Here is a 21,006-nt window from a genome sequence, read left to right on the forward strand (position 1 = left end):
TGAACGGGCTCTCATCACCCGTTTCAACTTCCTCTTGTGCCTTCACAGGCTGCTGAGGCCAGAGAGCTGAAAACTACATTTCCCTGTCTTCCCTGCAGCTAGAGTTCTGGATGAGTTAGCTCCACCACTTAAGTGCACTGATGCAGCTAGGAGTGAGGTCGTGGCCATCTTTTTGCTTCTATGGTTGCTACTGCTGGCTAGCACAGCCAGGGAAACACTATGTTTCAGCAGCAATTCAGGTTTTTTTAAAAAATAAATTTATTTATTTTATTCATTTTATTTTTAGCTGCGTTGGGTCTTCGTTGCTGCGCATGGGCTTCCTCTAGTTGTGGTGAGTGGGGGCTACTCTTCATTGCGGTGCGTGGGCTTCTCATTGCAGTGGCTTCTCATGTTGCAGAGCATGGGCTCTAGGCACGCAGGCTTCAGTAGTTGTGGCACACAGGCTCAGTAGTTGTGGCTGGCGGGCTCTAGAGCACAGGCTCAGTAGTTGTAGCGCATGGGCTTCGTTGCTCTGCGGCATGTGGGATCTTCCCAGACCAGGGCTCGAACTTGTGTCCCCTGCACTGGCAGGCGGGTTCTTAACCACTGCACCACCAGGGAAGCCCAGCAATTCAGCTTTGTGTGAACTAAGAGGCTGAGAGAGTTGCAGCCATGGCAGAGGCTCCCTTATATCTGGAACATAGCTCCAGTGATGCCCCCTTTTCCTGATTGTGGGAGAGGCTGCAGCTCCCCTAGTAGGCCAGTTCTGCTGTGTTGTTCTGGATGCATTCTTGAAGGCCCACTCAGAGACATTCCTTGAGGCCCTCCAATGACTTTGTAAACATCTAACGCCCTGGATTAAATCCCTTTCTGATTAAAATTGGTAGAATGGCTTGTTTCCTCTAACTGAACTCTGATTAATGCAGAGGCTTGCCGTTAAAACTGACTATTCAACCGCATTCCACCTAAAATGTGGCTCAAGTCCAGGCTCTGGCTTACATTCTGGAGAGCCTCTTCTTGTTATGCCCAAGAAGAAGCATGGACACCCCCCCCCACCACCAAAAAGCTCCCCTGACCTGGCCTGCCTCAGTGGAGAACAGACCACTTCTGAGAGCAGCTGAGGGCAAGCACAGACACAGCCTTCGCTGCAGGGACCCTGCTTCTGACAGATCTGTCCTCCTTCCACACCCAAAGGTAAGGGCTGTACAATCCTAGCCACTGCTCAGGCCAACTGAGTGTCTGCAACAACACATGGAAGGAGTTAGTATACCTATCATCAGAGAGATTTGGGTCCTCCTTCATTTCCCTACAGACAAAGCCATGAAGTTAAGTGGGAGACTCTGGGGAGAGGGTGGGGGAGGGGGACTGCTGGTGGTGTGGAAGCGGAGAGCAGGGCCATCACTCTGCACCCGTTACCTGACTGTGGTACACACGGGAACATTTTAAATTTTAATCACTGTCCACTTATTTTAAGGTAGAGTAGGAAAATATTACATGTGAAACAAACCCAATTTCATGAGCAGTATCTCTTCAGGACATGTTTAAAAGGCAAACCAATCGGGGGGATAATTAGGTAAGTAATAGTAGAACTGGCATGAAGATATGGCCAAAATCATGCGGGTGGCATGCCAATTCCTAAGATTTGGAAACCCCACTGCAAGATGACATTTGGTCCCTGTGACAACAGTAGGAGTTGCTTAATTTTTGCCTCCACTTTAGAATGGAGAGGATCAGAAAATTGAAATGACCTGTCAGTGTCACATGGCTGCTAGTGGTCAGTGACAAAGTTGGGATTCATTCCCGGCTGGTATGGTCTTCACCCCACTCCCACCCCCACCCCCACCTTATACAGACTCCGAAAGCCACCAGTAAGCATAACTTTGGAGAAGTGAAGAACTCGTCCAGTCTACTTCCTCCTGGCGGCCGTGGTCATCCATCAGGATCCCGGCTCCGCTCTGATGGGGCTGGTGTGCTGCAGGGAGAGCTCAGGAGGTGTGGCCTGGACATCCGAGCAGGCTGCCTCCTCCAGGGTGCAGGCTGGAAGGAAGCAGCCGCCTTCAGGTTCAGGGCAGAGGCGGCGGGGGGGCCCTCGCTGGGTCTCTCATGCTTCTTCTTGGCCTCCTCTCTGGGCTGCAACTGATACCCCAGGAAAACAAACGAGAAAGTGCAGCTGGGATGGTGTGGGGGGTTGGGATGCTGCCTGGGCACAGGCTGAGAGTCCCTTCTCAAAAGCCGGTGATTCCTGTGGCCCAGGTCTCAGGGTCAGAGCTGTTCTAGCCAGCCCTCCTGAGGGGCCAGTGGCCATTGGTGTGCCTCCTGTGCCCAAGGCTCCAACGCTGTCCAGGGCGCCAGCTGGGGGCCTCAGAAGCCAACCAGCAAGGAAGGCGAAGGTCTTCTGGGCACGGCTGCAGCTCACTGCTCTTCTGCAACCCAAACAACTTCCATTTCATCTGTTTTACATTCTAAAAACAGTTTGAGGGGGAATTCCCTGGAGGTCCAGTGGTTAGGACTTTGTGCTTCCACTGCAGGGGGCCCCGTTTCGATCCCTAGTAGGGGAACTAAGATCCCGCAAGCCGCATGGTGTGGCCTAAAAACAAAAGACAACAGTTTGAGAACCACTGCCTTAGCATCTCCTAGGCCTCAGGTTTGAAGAACTGTGCACAGGGCCCACGCTGCCTCTGAAGATATCCAGGGCAGAAATGGATGGGATAGAGGAGTGATGGCAAGTGATGACCGAGGGGCCTGGGGAACCAGGTGAGCAGGAAGGACAGTGGGTTCCAGACGCTGGCCTTTACCAAACCCTCTTGTAAAGTGCTTCCTTGTCAATCCTGCCCAGCTTAAAAATACACGTTGGGAGAATGCCTGGGTAGCTCAGTCGGTAGAGCAACAGACTTTTTTTAATTTTTGGCCAGCCATGTGGCTTGTGAGATCTTAGTTCCCCCACCAGGGACTGAATCTGGGGCCATGGCAGTGAAAGCACCGAGTCCTAACCACTGGACCACCAGGGAACTCCCCTAGAGCATCAGACTTTTTTTTTTTTTTTTTGAATATTTATTTATTTATTTGGCTGCGCTGGGTCTTAGTTGCAGCACGTGGGATCTTTGTTGCTACGTGTGGGATCTTCTTTTTTAGTTGTGGCATGCGAACTCTTAGTTTCAGTATGTGGGATCTAGTTCCCTGACAAGGGATTGAACCTGGGCCCCCTGCATTGGGAGCGCGAAGTCTTAGCCACTGGACCACCAGGGAAGTCTCCTAGAGCATCAGACTTTTAATCTGAGGGCCCAGTGTTCAAGTCCCTGTTCAGGTGCAAAACAATAAAATAAATAAAATTTTAAAAATAAATAAAAATAAATAACCAATTAAAATAATAAAATTTATAAACAACCTAAATGCCCACTGACAGATGAATGAATAAAGATGTGGTCGGGACTTCCCTGGCAGTCCAGTGGTTAAGACTCTGCACTTCCACTGCAGGGGGCACAGGTTCAATCCCTGGTGGGGGAACTAAGATGTCGCATGCCACGCGGCGCAGCCAAATAAATAAATAAATGACATGGTACATACGGACAATGGACTACTACTCAGCCATCAAAAAGAACAGAATAATGCCATTTGCAGCAATATGGATGCAACTAGAGATTATCAGACTAGGTGAAGTAAGTCAGATGGAGAGAGACTGGTGGACCGCCACTGTAACCAAATGGTCTCACGTAACATTGGCAACATCGGCATAAAGTAACACCACGGACCTCTTGACAAGACGAACAGAGACGGACCCAATATCACATACAGTATTTGCCAAAATTGCAAAACCTGCATGTAATAAGAAGGAAACATCAGGCAGACCCAAACTGAGGGACAGTCTACAAAATAACTGGCCTATGCTCTTAAAAAACCTCAAGGTCGGAGCTTCCCTGGTGGCGCAGTGGTTGAGAATCTGCCTGCCAATGCAGGAGACACGGGTTCAAGCCCTGGTCTGGGAAGATCCCACATGCCGTGGAGCAACTAGGCCCGTGAGCCACAACTACTGAGCCTGCGCTCCACAACAGGAGAGGCCACGATAGTGAGAGGCCCGCGCACCGCGATGAAGAGTGGCCCCCGCTTGCCGCAACTAGAGAAAGCCCTCGCACAGAAACGAAGACCCAACACGGCTAAAAATAAATAAATTAATTAATTAAAAACAACAACAACAACAAAAAACCTCAAGGTCGAAAAAGACAAAGAAAGGCTAAGAAAACTGTTCCAGATCAAGAGACTTAAGGAACATGAAAACAAAATGCAATGCATTGTCCTGGAATGGATCTTAGACCAGGAAAACATCACCACCACCACCACCATAAAGAGGACATTATTGGGACAATGGAAGAACCTGAATATGGGCTGTAAATTAGATAACAAGATTGTATCAATGCTGAATTTCCAGATTTTGATAGTTGTACTCTGGTTTTGTACCAGAATGCCTCTGAATTTAGGAAATAAACCCTGAAGTTAGAGGTTAAACACAAAGATGTTTTCAATTCACTCTCAAGTGGTTTAGAGAGAGAGAATGATAAAGGCAAAAAATTTACCTAAATAATCTATGGTCAAGTCAGACAACAGAGCATGGAGGACAAGTGAAGTTTTCTCCCACACCCTTTGCTGCCACCTCCCAGACACAAGCACAATCTTTCACGTATTTCTCTGGGCTCAGATAATCATCTATACACAGATGCATGGTTTGCTGGGGTTTGGCCTCTTTTTAAAAACAGGGTCATAGATTACATGTTACCCTACAATTTGATTTCTAAAATAGTTTTTAAAGTTTTTTGTAAAATCAAAGCAATATATGCATATGGTTAAAAATTAATAGTACTGAGGGGCTTAAATAAAAGCCAACACTCCCACCCCCTTCCTGACCCCAAGGCTGCTTCTCAGAGCAATCACTCTTAACTGTTTGTTTTGCTGGTGCTTACCCCTATAGCTCTAAATAACACGCTTATCCTGCTATTTCTGGGTATATGAATGGTACATTGACTTCCTGCTTTGTGTGAGGATTTAATTCACTTACACCCTCCTCCACTGTTTCCAAGGGTTTTCAACACTATCTGTAGTCCTTCTGTAACTTCCACTCTGGCCGTATCTGAGCTCCAGCTCTGTACCTTTTCCTTCCCTCACCCTGCCACCTGTCTACTTCTGTTAACTATAACTTTACACTGTCAAACTGATAATGTGTTATGTTGTTCTGTAACCATAATTGTCTTCCTTGCTGAGTTGACAGGTGGACTCTCTCAATAAATGTTGCTCATATGATTAGCACGATAGAAATATTATTACCTGCACAACCAAGCAGTGTACTATGGTTACATCTCCTTTCTTGGGTAGCCTTTGATTTTCCTTGCATTCAACTTCTTTTACTTAACAGTATGTCAACGGTCTTCCAATTTTTTAAATGACCATGTGGTAATTTGAGTAGGTAGATTTAAATTTTAAAAATTAAACTAAATTTTTATAGTGGTAAAATATACATAAAAAGGCCATCTTAGGGCTTCCCTGGTGGCGCAGTGGTTGAGAATCTGCCTGCCAATGCAGGGGACACGGGTTCGAGCCCTGGTCTGGGAAGATCCCACATGCCGCGGAGCGACTAGGCCCGTGAGCCACAACTGCTGAGCCTGCGCGTCTGGAGCCTGTGCTCCGCAACAAGAGAGGCCGCGATAGTGAGAGGCCCGCGTACCGCGATGAAGAGTGGCCCCCACTTGCAGCAACTAGAGAAAGCCCTCGCACAGAAACGAAGACCCAACACAGCCATAAATTAAATAAATAAATAAAATAAATAAAAATAAAAAATAAATAAAAATAAATAAAAATTAAAAAATAAACAGGAGCTGTTGTTTAAAAAAAAAAAAAAAAAGGCCATCTTAACCATTTCTAAGTGCACAGGTCAGTGATATTAAGTACATTCTCACTGTCGTGCGACCATTGCCACCATCCATTGCATAACTTCTTCATCATCCTGCACTGAAACTGTCCCCATTAAACATGAACTCCTCAATCCCCGCCGCCACCCCCAGCCCCTGGGGCCACTGCTCTACTTCCATCTCTAAGACTACTCTAGAGATCTCATAAAAAATGGCATCACACAATATTTGTCTTTTGTCCTTCTGGCTTACTTCACTTAACGTAATTTCCTCAAAGTTCACCTATGTTGTCGAGTACGTCAGAATTTCCTTGCTCTTTACAGATGAATAATATTCAATTATGTGTGTGGATAGGCAGCATTTTGCTTTCTATTCATTGCCCACTGAAGGGTATTTGCCGTGTTTCCACTTTTTGGCTACTGTGAATAATACTGCTGTGTGGGGCTTCCCTGGTGGCGCAGTGGTTAGAATCCTCCTGCCGATGCAGGGGACACGGGTTCGAGCCCTGGTCCGGGAAGATCCCACATGCCGCGGAGCAACTGAGCCCGTGCGTCACAACTACTGAGCCTGCGCTCTAGAGCCCGTGAGCCACAACTACTGAAGCCCGTGCACCTAGAGCCCGTGCTCCGCAACAAGAGAAGCCATCACAATGAGAAGCCCGTGCACCGCAACGAAGAGTAGCCCCTGCTCGCCGCAACTAGAGAAAGTCCGCGCGCAGCAACGAAGACCCAACACAGCCAAAAAGAAAAATAAATAAATTTAGAAAAAAAAAATACTGTGGTGAACGTTGTTGTACAAATACCAGTTTGAGTACCTGCTTTCAGTTCTTTTGGGAATACGCCCAGAAATGGAATTGCTGGATCATATGGAGAGTCTATGTTTCTTTTTTTTTTTTTAAAGGAACCTCCATACTGTTTTCCACAGCAGCTGCACCATTTTACATTCCCACTAGAAGTGTGTAAGGGTTCCAATTTCTGCTTTTTTGATGATTCCTAATGGGTGTGAAGTTATCTTATTGTGGTTTTGATTTCTATTCCTTAATGATCAGTGATGTTGAGCATCTTTTCATGTGTTTATTGGTCATTTGGATAACTCCTCTGGTGAAATATCTTTTCAAGTCCTTTGGGCATTCTATTTAAAATTCATTTTTTAAATTGTGGTAAAATATTCATAACAAAATTAACTATTTTTCAGTGTACCAGTGGCATTAAATACATTCATATTTTTGTGCAACTCTTACCCATTTTTGAATTGGGTTGTTTGGTAATGCTGAATTTTAGTAGTTCTTTATATATTCTGGGTATTTATTCCTTATCAGATATGTGATTTGCAAATATTTTTTCCCACTTTATATGTTGCCTTTTTACTCTGTTGATTGTATTCTTTGATGCACAAACATTTTAAATTTTGATGAAGTCCGACTTATTTTTTCTGTCATTGCCTGTGTCTTTGGTGTCACATCCACAAAATCACTGCCAAACCCCATGTCATGAAGCTTTTGCCCTATATTTTGTTCTAAGAGTTTTACGGTTTTAGCTCTTACATTTAGGTCTTTGATCCATAGCATGCAGAGTTCATAACTTGTTAAATCAAAGCAATCTTTTTTTAAATTAATTAATTAATTAATTTATTTTTGGCTGTGTTGGGTCTTCACTGCAGTGCGCAGGCTTCTCATTGTGGTGGCTTCTCTTGTTGAGCACGGGCTCTAGGCACGCGGGCTTCAGTAGTTGTGGCACACGGGCTCAGTAGTTGTGGCTTGAGGGCTCTAGAGCTCAGGCTCAGTAGTTGTGGCACACAGGCTTAGTAGCTCCGTGGCATGTGGGATCTTCCCAGGCCAGGGATCGAACCCGTGTCCCCTGCATTGGCAGGCAGATTCTTAACCACTGCTCCACCAGGGAAGTCCTCAAAGCGATCTTTAAAATGTAAATGCCATCGTGTCTGCTCACAAATCTGCAGAAGTTTTCATCTCACTCAAATTAAGAATCATTACCTTATCCTAGCCTACGGGGCTCCACCTGATGTGATTTACACTCCTCTGATTTCACACGACTCTAGGTGCACTGGCCACACCGTGCTGCCCCTCCCATGTGCCGAGCACATTACCACTGCAGGGCATCTGTGCTTGCTGGTCCCTCTTCCGGGAGATCCCTCATCGCACGACTCCCGACCACCTTCATCTCTACGCCAACCCGAGTTTGTTTTCTTATTAGCACGTATCACTGCTATCATTGTTCCTTTTGTTCCCCAGGAGACTATAAACTCTAGGAAGGCAAAGGTCAAGAACACCTGGAAGCTCAGAATAAAGCTTTAAGTGGTGGCCAGTGGATGAGAGCTTTCTAGATCAGATCCTTAAAATCAGGCTGCAACCCCCTTTATCCCTCCCTCCTTCCACCGGCTGGAACCAAATGTGTGGCAACCAGTTGTAGACTATTTAGATGATGGAAACTCCTTAGAGATGACCAAGCAACAAGACAGGTGGAACTTGGGTGCCTGGTGATTTTGGGAAACGGTGCTGTTGAGAAAGCTTGGGCTTCCTTTTTCCTTTTGAGGAAGAGCACACTTTATTGGAAAGAGAGCACTGCATGTGACCAACAGATGAAGGCAGCTCAGCAGGCATCCTGACCGCCATGCTCGAGAAGACACACAGGGTGCTTTGCTGAAAAAGATCAACGGGAACATGGATTCCTCTGGGCAACCTCCCCAACCTTATCCCTCCCAGGAGGACTCCCAGCCATTTCCTCGAAGGCAACCATGATTCACTAGAGAGAGAGCCCTCAGGGGTGCCTTCTTGTTTACGTTATTTTATTTTTTTAAAGATTTTTTTTTAAATGTGGACCATTTTTTAAAAAGTCTTTATTGAATTTGTTACAATTTCTGTTTTATGTTTTGGTTTTTTGGCCATGAGGCATGTGGGAACTTAGCTCCCCAACCAGGGATCGAATCTGTACCCCCTGCACTGGAAAGTGAAGTCTTAACCACTGGTCTGCCAGGGAAGTCCCCGCCTTATCTATCTATCTATCTATCTATCTATCCATCTATCTATGTTTGGTTGCGTTGGGTCTTAGTTGCTGTGCACGGGCTTTCACTAGTTGCAGTGAGCGGGGGCTACTCTGTGTTGCGGTGTGCGGGCTTCACATTGTCGTGGCTTCTCTTGTTGCAGAGCACGGGCTCTAGGAGCGCAGGCTTCAGTAGCTGTGGCACGTGGGCTCAGCAGTTGTGGCTCGTGGGCTCTAGAGCACAGGCTCAGTAGTTGTGGCGCACGGGCTTAGTTGCTCCGCGTCATGTGGGATCTTCCTGGGCCAGGGCTCGAACCCGTGTCCCTTGCATTGGCAGGCAGATTCTTAACCACTGTACCACCAGGGAAGCCCCTGCCTTCTTTTTTATAAAGAAAATTTTCTTCAGATTTTAAAAAAGTCTTCATTTGTTACTTCTATGTCCTCTCAAGGTCACCAGACTCGCTTTGGCGTAGAGTGCCTTGATGCCGGCACCAGACAGGTCATCTTCGGCAACAGTCAGGTGGTCTGGGACTACATCGTCGGCCAGCTTCATCCTGGTGTATGAATAGTGCTCCGCATCAGTTCTTTCCTCAGGCAGAGGAGTTCGATCCCCTTGTTCACCTGGCCTGGTCTCGTCAGGGCCGGATCCAAAGTTTCTATTCAGTTTGTGGCCGTGATAACTTTCACATCTCCCCTTGAATCAAATCCATGCAGCTGGTTCAACAGATCCAACTTCACTGTCTGAATTTCTCTCCCACCACCGGCATTTGAGTCACATCTTCTTGTCCCTATGGCATCACTTTCATCCATGAGGAGGATGGATGGTGCATATTCTTCAGCCACTTGAAACAATCCCTGGATGAGTTTGGCCCATCACTAGGTGCTTCTGAGTAAGTTCAGAGCCAACTGCCCTCCAGAAAGTGGCGAGGTTTGATGTACTCTTATCGCTTTGGCTGGTGAGGTCTCACCTGTGTTGGGTTGACCACACAGAATGAGTGACTTCACACTCATCTCCTCTTAATATTCAGGATGAGACAGAGGAAGCGCTACAGACTCCTTAACCTCCCGGATTCGGCTGTCCACCCCCCAGTATCAGTGTAGGTCTGCTGGGGGACCTTTCCCACCTTCACCACTGTGACCTGGGGCTCCGTGTCACCCATCAGCACACCTACCATGGCATGCACCTGTGGGTGAGCAGGGCCAAGCAGCCCGGTTTCTGCAGCACCTTGTCTACAAGTGAAAGAAAGCTGTTGCGCTGCTCTGAGCTGACAGGTACAGATGCGATGGTGGGATGCACAACAATCACGTTTCCGCGCTTCCTGCCGACACCGCCGTCCCCTCAGATCACCCACCTTTGATCTCTCCTCCTCTTGCTTTTCCTCTAAAGCCTTCACTTTTCTCTGAATTCTAATGAGTCCTTCCACCAGAGAACATAGTCTTTAATTCTCTCCAACCTGAATAATTTTAACTGGCACTGAGTGTGAGGGGGCACCGGGGACAGTTTGCTGGCAGCATCTGGTCCCTATTTCCTTTTCCTGTTTCCCACTCTATAGGTACAGGAGGGTCATATTTCTTTTTCTTGTCTTTGTAATCCTTTTGCCACCTACAAGACCATGACCACCACTCTGACTTTGACCCATCATGCTTTGGCCACTGGAGCCACCAAGATTGGACTTTTATGTGGAGACATACTTTCACCTTAACAAAGTCACGGTTATTTTGCATCTCCGTCACAGCAGCTGTATCTATTTCTTAACTCTGAGCTTTCTCACCAGTGTGCCTCGGCGAGGAGAAAGGAGTGTCTTGTGGGTAGGGAGGAGTGTCAACCAAAAGAGGCTACAACCGTGACCAAAGACCTCCCTCTCTTACTCATCTCAGTGTATTCCTCATCCTAGAACGGGGGATGGGAAACAAACACTGCTCTTACTGCTGCATATATGCATATAATTTCAACTATTGATAAAAATACATATACCCGGGACTTCCCTGGTGGTGCAGTGGTTAAGAATCTGCCTGCCAATGCAGGGACACAGGTTCGAGCCCTGGTCCCAGAAGATCCCACATGACGCGGAGCAGCTAAGCCCGTGCACCACAACTACTGAGCCTGCACTCTAGAGCCCGTGAGCCAAAACTACTGAGCCCGTGTGCCACAACTACTGAAGCCCGCATGCCTAGAGCCCGTGCTCCACAACAAGAGAAGCCACTGCAGTGAGAAGCCTGTGCACCACAATGAAGAGTAGTCCCTGCTCGCTGCAACTAGAAAAAGTCTGCGTGCAGCAACGAAGACCCAACACAGCCCAAAAAAACAAACAAAAAAAAACACCATATACCCATGCACAGAAAAAAGACTAGAAGGAAATACTTCAACACGTTAAGGGTGAGGATTCTGTTGCAAGATTCCAGGGAAGAAACCTAAGTACCAAGAAAGAGAAAGGAATGCTGAAAATGACCAGAAGCTTTCTAGATTAGGAAACTGAAATGATGCAATTACCATCAAAGTCATTAAAACCGCCACTCTTACTACATGATAGTAAAAAAGATACATTTAACAAATCCATCCTGAATTCAGATATAACTGTTTTTTTTTTTTGGCCGCGCCACACGGCTTGTGGGATTAGTTGCCCGACCAGGGATCAAACCCAGGCCCTTGGCAGTGAAAGCGCGGAGTCCCAACCACTGGACTGCCAGGGAAGTCCCCAACTTTTCTTTTAAAGATTTAAAGAGAGAGTATGGCTCGTTTTGTGTTTCCTGAAACACGTACCATGCAACAATTCCTGAGACATGACCACTGTAAAAAGGGTTCTGTGGACACACAGTGCTCTCCCTGGAATTTGAGAGGCTCTGAGAAATCCTGCAGTTAGGCAACACGGTTACTGTTGCTTAAGGAAGCTCTTTTTTAAGATTTTTTAAAAATAAATTTATTTATTTATTTTTGGCTGCGTTGGGTCTTCGTTGCTGCGCGTGGGCTTTCTCTACTTGCAGCAAGCTGGGGCTACTCTTCGTTGCGGTGCGCAGGCTTCTCATTGCAGTGGCTTCTCTTGTTGCAGTGCACGGGCTCTGGGCGCGCAGGCTTCAGTAGCTGTGGCACACGGGCTTAGTTGCTCCGCAACATGTGGGATCTTCCTGGACCTGGGATCGAACCCGTGTCCCCTGAACTGGCAGGCGGATTCTTAACCACTGCGCCACCAGGGAGGTCCCAAGGAAGCTTTATTGTGACAGACACCACTGCTCACATGTCCAGTCTCCCCTTGGTTCCTAGAATGTAAGCCTGATTTGTTCAGGGCAACAATGGGCCCAGCTAAAGAACTCCGCTTCTCAGCAGGCCCTGCAGCTACAGGTGGCCAGGTGACAGGACTCCAGGCAACGAGGGGGAAGCTGCTGGGTGGGGCTTCCTGAGCAGCTCATAACAAGAAAGCTGACTGAGCCGGCAAGTATACTTTGCCATCTTCCCTTCCCCTTCATCCTGCCTGGAGTCATCTTGTGACCCTGAGGTGACAAGCATGAGGATGGAAACCACAGGGTAAGGATGAGTGAGCAAAAGGACATAAGTAGCTTCGGCCTCTGATGGCTTCATGCATCGACTGTACTTCTCAGAACTTCTCGATCCATGAGAAAAGGGAAATCTATGCTCAGCTAAGGCACTATGGGTTGGGTTTTCTATCAAAAGATAGGAGTCTGGGTCGTGATGGTCCCATGGGGCAGCCACTCTAGCAGAAATCTAAACTTCTTTTACAAAAGAGAAAAATGAAGCCCTAATTTGTTCATCACTTGTAGCAGAGACAAGTAACATGCATTATTCTTGGGTCCTGGGTAAGAAAGGAGAGAACAGTCACGCTTTGGAGATGCTGAGTGTGAGGTGCCAGTGGGATAGACAAACACAGAGAAGCAGGAGAGAGCAGGAGGCGTGGGTCTGGAGCTTGGGGAAAAGAGCCGGGCTAGAAAAGGACAGGTCAGGGACTTCCCTGGTGGCGCAGTGGTTAAGAATCCGCCTGTCAATGCAGGGGACACGGGTTCGAGCCCTGGTCCGGGAAGATCCCACATGCCGCAGAGCAACTAAGTCCGTGCGTCACAACTACTGAGCCCGCGCTCTAGAGCCCGTGAGCCACAACAAGAGAAGCCACCACAATGAGAAGCCTGCACACCTCCACGAAAAGTGGCCCCTGCTCGCCATAACTAGAGAAAGCCCGTGCACAGCGACAAAGAGCCAAAACACAGCCAAAAGTAAAAAAAAAAAAAAGACAGGTCATAAGACTTCAGGGTGGACACTTCAGAGTCCCTCACTGCTGGTCTCAGGTGGCGCACAAACACATTCTGACCATCTGTGAGGAACAGAGCAGGGGTCAGGTTTGGACTACAAACGAGGGAGAGCTTGTCACGGTCAGAGCTGTCCAAGAAAGGAACAGGCCCCCCCGTCGGGGAGCACTCCATTCCTTGAGCAGTGCAAGCAGAGACTGGGTGCTGGAGAAGCGGGCAGAGGTCCCGAGCAGCGGGAAGTGGGTTCCGTGACCGTTAAGGATCTTTCAAACCTTGAGCTGCTGATACTCTAAGCATCTGATTTGGTTCTGAAGTGTGACGTTATCAACCTTGGAAAAAGAACCCACCCAACAGTGAGACCAGGAGTCGCGGGCCCCCATCCTTGCCCTGATGCTATGGTCTTTCATAGAAGCCAGGGGCCATTTGGATGGTACTCAATTTCATGCAAGGTCTCAGACGTTTCTATTGACAAGTATTAGATAACTACTAGACTCAAGATTTTTATTTAACTACGTACTGATGTTTTTTTCTCCACAGTTATTAAACTGATACATGCACGAAACAACAATAACAGTGACAACAACAAAAAAAAACTTGGTAAGTTCAAGAAAACACCAAGGGAGGGGGAAATATGTAATTCTACCACCCAGAGATAACCACGATTAGCAATTTTAACATAAAAATATCATGTCTTTTTTGTGTGCATAAAATTTTCCTCAAAGCTGTGTTTTACTTTACATGCTATTTTGATGTCTTTGTTTTTTCCAACTTATTTTTATATAAACTTACAAAAAAGTTGCAAGGATAGTAAAAAGAACCCCTGTGAATCCCTGTGTACCCTTCACCCAGATACGCTGCTTCCTTTTAATGGCCGGGTGAGCCCTTTATCCACGTGACTCCACTGTCCCCAAAACATACCCTGAGATGAATACTCTCATTACCCACGCCTCACACATGAATACGTTAGGCCTTAGTTAGGGGCTTCCAATATTTCACTTCACAGTCCTTTGTTAAAGGTCTTTGGTTCCTATCTTTGTGCACCTATTCCTTAGGTTTTCGATGCCATCTCTAAATAAGATTATCCACAAAATGCCCCAAACCCACTGGCAGGGCAGAAGGGAATCCACGATCATCACAGTACCTTAAACCTGTGTCCCATCACCGGGCCACGTCATGGCCCATGATGCACAATGACTAACTACATCTTTTAAATCTTCTGATGACCTTGTAAACAGCTTAATAGTGCATTTTTTATGATTCAGAATTACTTTGTCAAATGCAACTATATGAAACACACTCTACTCTCTATAATCCTATCAGATATTACTTCATGCTAAAATGCGTACGCACCCATGTTCATAGCAGCATTATTCACAACAGCCAAAAGGTAGACACAACCCAGGTGTCCACTGACAGATGAAGAAACAAGATGTGGTGTCAGGGTGGAAAAATTTTCTTTCCACCCTTCTAGGTTCTTTGGCTGGTCTAATGGTTCAACTGACATAAGACAGATTAACAGGAGAAAAACAGACTTAATTTCATATGTACGGGAGCCCCATAAAAATATGAGACCCAAAGGCAGTCAGGCAATTGAGGCTTATCTGCATCCCTGAACTAGGAAAGGGATGGAAGCTGGGGCTGCAGAGGCGAGGAGGGCCATTCACAGCACCTGAGAAGAGCGGATGTCTGGTGATTAGATGTCTGCCCTGCCACGCAGGTTAAGTCTTTAACATAAGAAAGTCATCTCTGGTAATTGCTTTCTTTAGGGGCTGGCCTCTTATTTAAATTCTTTTAGGCTGATAAAGAAGAGGTAAAAATTTTTCCTGAAACTTCTGGGTCTTGATAGCCTTTGGCTCAAAATAATTCACATGACAAGGTGGCACATTTGGGGTAGCATATTCTGCTCCCCTTCAGTGCTATACACACACAAGAGAATATGAATCTGCCTTTAAAGGGAAGGAAATTCTGACACACGCTACAGTGGGTGAACCTTGAGGACATTACGCTCAGTGAAAGAAGCCAGTCACAAAAATATACTCTGACTCCTCTTATATGAGGTCCTTGGAGCAGTCAACTTCACAGAGACAGAAAGCAGAATGGTGGCTTCCAGGGACTCAGGGGAGGGAAAAATGGAGAGGTATTGTTTAATGGGTACAGAGTTTCATCTTTTTGTAAAATGAAAAGACTTCTGGAGATTGCTTACACAACAGTGTGAATGTACTTAACGCCACTGAAATGTACACTTAAAAATATTAAGATGCTGAGTTCTACATTATGTGTACATTACCACTATTAAAAGAAAAATTTTGAACATATGCAGTACGTGTTTCATATTAAATGAGCAATGAAACATGAGCAGTGAGCCGCAGAAATGGAGGCTGACGCCTCTGAAAGGCATTGGGAGACGCTGCGAAGAGGCGCCTGTGAGCTGAACAGCGCAGGAGGCTGTGAGCAAGGCGGCGTCTCCGCAAACGGCCTGCAGACCATATCCGCATTCTCCCGCTGGAGACGGGAAGCCGGGGGCCCTGAAGCCAGCAGACCTGCTGGCCCCCACTTCTCCTTGCAGGCTTCCTGTGTTAACTGTCACCCCGTGGCCGCCTGCTCCTTACCCTCCGGAGAAATTCTCCTGCTTCTGAGTGCAGTATTAGTTCCTTAGCCCTGAGGTTGAAATACTGCAGAACTAGAGACCACTACTGAGTGCCTGCTGTATGCCCTGCGCAAGGTGCTTTACATACATTGTCTCTGATCATTTTCACGGTGACCCTATGAAAGAGGTCTTGTGATTCTCGTCTTACTCATGAGGAGACTGAAGTCTGGAAAGGTTAGGTAACTTACTCAACGATACACAGTAAGGAGCTAAGTTCTTTGCATTATATGGCCTCTAAGATGATAAAAATAAAAGTAAGATCCATAGGGCAACTAGCATATTTTTAAAGCCCCTATAAGGTCCCAGAGGCAAAAATGGATCAAGCAACTCAGGGTTGCCCCCAAACAGTAAATGCTCTTCCCCGAGCATTTAGCACAGCTTAGGAACTTGGCTAACTCTAGTTCCATCACCAGAGCTATGGCATTATGTGTATACCATAGGCCCGAGTGGTACGTGCAAGGGTGTCCACTTGTCCAGCACCGGCACACTGGGAAAGCTCAAGAATGGTCAGTTAATTCAGGAAGGAGGACGTTGCTCTCACATTCAAATAGGTGATTCCCAAAACCAATACCAGTTCTGAAACTGCTACTACTTTATTTTTTAAACATTAAGAAGACATTTCGGGATGATTTTAAGGCAGAACTCGCTTCAGTTTCTAAGTCAACGCTGCCATTGTGTTCCATGGTACTAACCCTGAAAACACAGGAAGATATACCAGCAACAGAACCTACTGAAAATATGTGTGCTTGTAGCAGAAAGGCATTTATTCATTCATTCATTCATTCATTCAACAAACGGTCTTGAGCGCCTGCTGTTTGCCCGGCTCGTCCTCCCCCCCTCAAAAACAAAAACAAAAACAAGAACAAAAATCTCGCTTTCAAGACTCAGGTCGTCTCATCGATTCGAAACCTTTGCATCAAGTATTGATACTACAGTACTGACCTTTAAAATTTTATCCTCACAAATTCAATCTCATGAATCTATTAACCACCGTGGTTCCAGCTGAAAAAAACCTACTTTTTTTTTTAACGTTGCCTTCTCGCTTTATGATGTGATAACCTCATAAATAGACTTTGTGTATTTAGATCACACACTCAAATAGCCCCAAACTTGTTTCCCCCGCCCCTGTCCCCGTCCTCCCATCTCTGCTGCCTTCCTCGCCGCCCGTTTCGGCCCTTCGGCTGGGACTCTGCCTGTGCGAGCTCGTGGGCATCTCTACCCTCGTGGGTCTTTCTAAAAAACATCCAAAACCCGCCAACAATGCACATCCTCCCACGTTTTTCCGCGCTTTGCTTTTGTCACTTAGTGTCTCCTGGGGTAGGGTCCACATTAGTGTAGGAACCGTCCTGCGGTTTCTAGCGACGGCAGGTCACTCCTCTGAAAGGAGAGACTAACTCATGTCACCTGGTTATTCCTGGTTTCGTGGTCAAGACAAGAAGGTCAGCCTTCGTGTCCACGCGAGGCAGCTGAGGGCACCGGCACCCCTCCCTAAACGGCCGAGAGGGAACCCCTAACGTGGCCGCGGGGCACTGTCGGCCCAAAGCCGAGCCCGGGAAGGGCCGGGAGCCGCAAAGACCGCCCCACCGCGGCAGAGCACGAGCGCCCTGCGCCGGCGGCCGGGCCACGGGCCACGCCGCACGCTCGCCTCCACTTCCGGCCACGCAGTGGGGGCCGCCATCTTGTGCTTTCGGCCACCTACCCGACGACAAAGACGCCGGGAAACTCCGCGGGAGCCGTCTTTCGCGAGGAGCCTGCTACAATCCCCGCGTGTCCCAGAAACAGGCCAGCCTCTCAGCGTGCCGTACCGCCACACGGGAAGCCGCCATCTTGTACATCTTGTACGGCAAAGCCCTCCATTTCCGGGACCGGCCGCTGACTTGACCCGTGAGGCGCGAGCCGACAAAGGTGGCGTGCGCGCCCTCTGGCGGCGGCGCCGGAGTAGCGCCGGCAGCTTTGACCTGCGGGGAATTCTGCTTCCGGGTCTCCTGGGGGTGGGGCGTTGACGTGAGCGCCGAGCAGGGTCGCGGCTGGGGTGGCACCCGAGCGTGCGCAACGGCGATGGCGTGGGGCTGCGGGCGGGGATCGCGTGGGTTGAGGGTCTGCGTGGTCTGTTACCTCGGCCCCTCCCGGGAGGCCCGTGCTATTGTTACCATTTACGGGTGAGAACACGCGCCCTCCTTGCCCACTCTGCTAAACCCCGGTGAAGATGGCTTGGAGATCCGTCCCCCCTTTTTGTAAAATGGGTAACATTACTTAATGGGGGGTTATTGCGAGGACTGAGTTTTCGGATGACAGTACCTGGTTCTTAACGTCCGTTTCCTCTCCATCGGTGGTAGTGATAACAACAACCCCGTGCAGGATGGCCCCTGGGCTGCCCGGGGTCTGCACAGGTCCCCTGGAGGATCCTCCTGGGCAGGGCGCTCTGAAGTGGTAAAGGACAGTGGGGGCAGCGTGGTGCACGGGGTGGGGACATTAATGACGGGAGCTGAGGAAGCTTCTGCAGAGGGCCAGCCGCGGAGCAGACGAGGCATGAACATGCCTGCTCATTTGAACGAGGCCAGCGACACGTTGGAGGGTGTCCAGGGGGTTCGTGAAGCAGACGGCAGTGGTTATGGAGACGGCCCAGGGAAGCACCATCCCAAGGCCCACCCAGAACTTGTCCCTTATCTGTGGCCGGTGATGCGTCGCCACGGGCTGGTGTTCTGGTACGACCTGGCTATCAGCTCTCTCAGCCCTCAGGGACCTGACTGGTTGGGCAGTGCCCCGGAGGCAGCCCTGGCTCTGCCGCAGGAGTCTGGCAGCCTGGCTTCCCTTGTAGGGCTCCTGCTTGTCGTCCTTCATAGATGTCTTTGGGATTCACACTTCCAAGATGCGTAGCACTTATAAGTGCAAATACAGTGATTTGAGGACTCTTTAGATATCATTACCTGCTCTACCTGCTTCAATCCACCAATCAGACCACCTCCTATTCCATCAGGGTAGCTTCCTGTTTGGATGCATTCCAGGGCTTCAGGAGACCTCTCTTTAAAGTGCAAAAATAACCTTTATATCTGGTATCAGTTCCCACATAGGTGAGGAGTTAGCACCTTAATGGCGGTACGTGTAGTTAAGGGCAAGTCTGAGAGTTTTCATCCTCATCTTCATCACACTACTGGGCGAGAGGCCAGGACCCAGGGAAGATGCCGTTTCTGTCCTTGGGAAATAGACGAGATTTGTTAAGCCAGATGTGCAAATGCACAGGTATTATTGCCTTGTCGTGGAAGAAATGACGGAAGGAAACCTCATCCTATTTTTCTGTTGAACACTGAAATTGTCTAATATCGTCCTTAATGTTATGAGTGACATTCATGCTGGACAACACAAACCAAAGCAAACAGGAACATCAGGCCTTTGCACTTGTATCCACATAATGTGTATAATTAATGATTTATGTAGTTGTCTTTCCTTTTTTGGCTGTGCCCCTCGGCTTGTGGGATCCTAGTTCCCTAACCAGGGATCAAACCTGGGCCCCGCCGTGAAAGCGCTGAGTCCTAACCACTGGACAGCCAGGGAATTCTCTATGCAGTTGTCTTTTAAATCAGAATAAAAAAGAAAGAAAGAAAGAACGGAGGGAGGGAGGGAAGAAGAAAGAAAGAAGAAAGAAAGAAAAGAAAGAAAAATACCTACAAACAAAATACTTTATATTGTCTTTTATGTTTACCCACGTAGTTACCTTGATTGGTACTCTTCTCCCCTGCCCCCGCTGTTTGGAATTGAGTTACTGTCTAGTGTCATTTCATTTTAGCCTGAAAGAGTCCCTTTATTATTTCCTGGAATGCAGGTCTGCTAGCAACAAATTCTCTCAATTTTTGTTTACCTGGGAATCTTCATTTCTCTTTCATTTTTATTTTATTATTATAGTGTATTACATTAATTGACTTTTGGATGTTAAACCAAGCTCCTATTCTTGGGAAAGTCCACTTGATCATGGCATATAATTCTTTTTCTATGTTGCTGGATTTGGTTTGCTAATATGTTGTTGAGAAAATTTGCATATATATTCATAAAACACATTGGTCTGGGGACTTCCCTGGTGGCGCAGTGGCTAAGAATCCGCCTGCCAATGCAGGGGACACAGGTTTGAGCCCTAGTCCGTGAAGATCCCACGTGCCGTGGAGCAACTAAGCCCGTGCACCCCAACTACTGAGCCCACATGCCACGACTACTGAAACCCACGCGCCTAGAGCCCGTGCTCCGCAACGAGAAGCCACCGCAATGAGAAGGCTGCCTGCCGCAACAAAGAGTAGCCCCCGCTCGCCGCAACTAGAGAAAGCCCACGTGCAGCACCGAAGACCCAACGCAGCCAAAAATAAATAAATCAATTTATCAAAACAAACAAACCAAAACCCCCATATTGGTCTGTAGTTTCTTTTCACTTGTGATGGCTTTGGTTATTTTTTTGTTTGTTTTTCTGTTTCTTTTTTTAATGTCTTTGGTTTTGAAATCAGGGTAATGATGGCCTCGTGGAATGAGTTCCTTCCTCCTCTGTTTTTGAGAAGAGCCTGTGCTCCCAGAGTGGGAGGCATTGAAGAAGCAGACACGGAGAAGCTGGGGATCGGAGCGGGACCCTGGCCAGCTCTGCAGGCCTCCCAGCGCACATGAATCAGTTATGCAGTTTTCAGGTGTAGATGCTGCCTTCAGATTCCAGCTTCGGGGAGAGCGAGTCTGGCCTAGATTGGGTCTCGTTCCCCCTCGTGCACCTGTGGTGTTTGGTGTACTTTGACTGTTCCCCCAAACGGAACTAATGCAAGTTCCTCAAAAGGATTGTGGAGTTCTGTGGCCCGGACTGCTCACCGTCTACAAGACATCTTCTCTCTCATTCTTCCACATCAAAAGTATGTTCTCTGTTAAAAGGATGTTTTACTGCCTCTCTTTCGGATGGGTATGCAACTTAATGCTCAATAAATGTTTCTTGAGGGAGTGAAAGGATGAGTTAATAAAGAGAATGAAAATGGCTTCATGTGTAACGGAGAATTTGGGGGCAGTGTTTTCTAAGCTAAAAAGTAACATACCGTTCACTCATCATCAGCACTTCTTGTGGACAGACGCAGCCTGTGCTCCTCCTCCTTTATCTCTGCCAGTGTTACCTCTGTGGGAGAGCGGTGGGGCGGCCAGGGAGCCTTCCTGGGACCTGAGACCGGCCAGGGCGCGCAAGCAGGCGCTTGGCGGGCCGCCCGTTGCCACGGAAACGGGGTCC

General features: G+C 47.8%; 1 long non-coding RNA gene across 1 annotated transcript; it reads right to left on the bottom strand.

Moving 5' to 3' along the window:
- Positions 1-1,419: 1,419 nt before the first annotated feature.
- Positions 1,420-20,999, bottom strand: LOC309638283. The gene is made up of 2 exons (XR_014251045.1): positions 17,470-20,999; positions 1,420-2,566 (listed from the first exon to the last, which is right to left on the bottom strand). It is a non-coding gene; the product is annotated as an uncharacterized lncRNA (long non-coding RNA).
- Positions 21,000-21,006: the final 7 nt, after the last annotated feature.

Source organism: Balaenoptera physalus (assembly GCF_965194825.1).
Source record: "Balaenoptera physalus genome assembly, chromosome: 11".
In the NCBI taxonomy this organism is placed as follows: domain Eukaryota; kingdom Metazoa; phylum Chordata; class Mammalia; order Artiodactyla; family Balaenopteridae; genus Balaenoptera; species Balaenoptera physalus.